This window comes from Phalaenopsis equestris, unplaced genomic scaffold (assembly GCF_001263595.1).
Source record: "Phalaenopsis equestris unplaced genomic scaffold, ASM126359v1 Scaffold196582, whole genome shotgun sequence".
NCBI lineage: Eukaryota > Viridiplantae > Streptophyta > Magnoliopsida > Asparagales > Orchidaceae > Phalaenopsis > Phalaenopsis equestris.
Window position 1 is genome coordinate 1 of NW_018216531.1, and position 1,439 is coordinate 1,439.

Below are 1,439 nucleotides of genomic sequence, written 5' to 3' on the forward strand. Positions count from 1 at the left end.
GGATAAATTCAATGTAATTTCTACATTGCATTAAAAGTGAATACCTGCTTAATTGATAGTCTTTAAACAGAGGTTCAATAATATTTTAAGCTCGATTTATTGCATCATTTAATTGCAATAGTAATCCTAGACATTAAGATCTCCTAGATCATCAAGATTAACAAAAGTTTAAAGACGGGTAAAAGCTCAAAGCCTCAAACACAGCTCCAGATCAATAAGAAAATAAACAAAGAAACTTGACACAATAATAATGTCATAGTCCCGTTACTTTTTCGAAGGACTTCTATTCAAAGAAGAAGAGAGGATCTTGGTTCCACAAATATAAAGAACATGTTTTGTTACCATTTTATACCAGTTACTAGACTGGTATCTGGATAAAAGAACTATCATTTCAACTATAAATAGACATAGAAGAGTGGAAATTGGAGGCTACCTTTTACCATATCTGAAAGAATAATCAAATAACAAAATTAAAGCTTTTAGCCCGCCATGCCAATGGAGAACTTTATTTGTCTTGCCCGTTAGAAGTAACTACATCCACGTCACATAAAAGTAGATGGTCACAATGAAAAAAAATCTTCACCATCTTCATTTAGAACCTGAATTTAAGTTTAACATTATGCATTGCACAAAAAAATATGGAGTACGAAGTTGGAATAAGAACAAAACAACTTACCTCACTGAAAGCCAAATGAAGGCGCTGGAAATCAGTCACAGTTCCCTCGTTGCTGTCACTACTATCACAATCAGAGTCATCTTCAAAATCTTCATTCTCCATCTGAAAATTATTTTCTACAAGGTTATGCCTATTTAACTAGATCTTGCAACAAAGTTACTGGAATCAAATACCTCATTGAGACCCAAATCATGATCAGATTGAATATTAGCTGAATTAATGGAAGAGCTCTCGTCAACTTCCAAATAACCCTGTCAAATTTTGTAAAAAGCAAAGAGAAGAAAAAGATAACAATTTAGTAGGTGATATAATCTGTTATCTCAATGCTGAATTCTGCTCTAACATATGAACCGACCACACCTAGATATTTTAATAGCATGAATAACATCTAAAAATTAACATATATAAAGAAAGGTGGAGAAAATCATACTCTTACTTCTCAATAATTAAATTACAACTCTTCTCCTTATTATATAAGAAACAACTAGGGCAAAATTACTTATAGCAATTACAACTTACCAAAGGAAACATAATTCAAGAAGTAAGAAAACATGACATAATAAGGAATGAATAAAACTAAACTAGGAAACTCTGAATTCCACACGCAACCTCAAGCTGAGTCATAGATGTTGAAAATGCCCAGTTTAGTATTCGAATCAGCGAAGCTACCCGGAGGTAGAGATTCAGTGAAGACATCAACGATTTGAAGATGAGTTGAAAAGTAAATAAAATAAATAATGTTTCTATTGAACTTTTCAAAGAT

General features: G+C 32.1%; 1 long non-coding RNA gene across 1 annotated transcript; it reads right to left on the reverse strand.

Moving 5' to 3' along the window:
- Positions 1-236: 236 nt before the first annotated feature.
- On the reverse strand, positions 237-928 carry LOC110035177. The gene is made up of 3 exons (XR_002295122.1): positions 850-928; positions 677-778; positions 237-599 (listed from the first exon to the last, which is right to left on the reverse strand). It is a non-coding gene; the product is annotated as an uncharacterized LOC110035177 (long non-coding RNA).
- Positions 929-1,439: the final 511 nt, after the last annotated feature.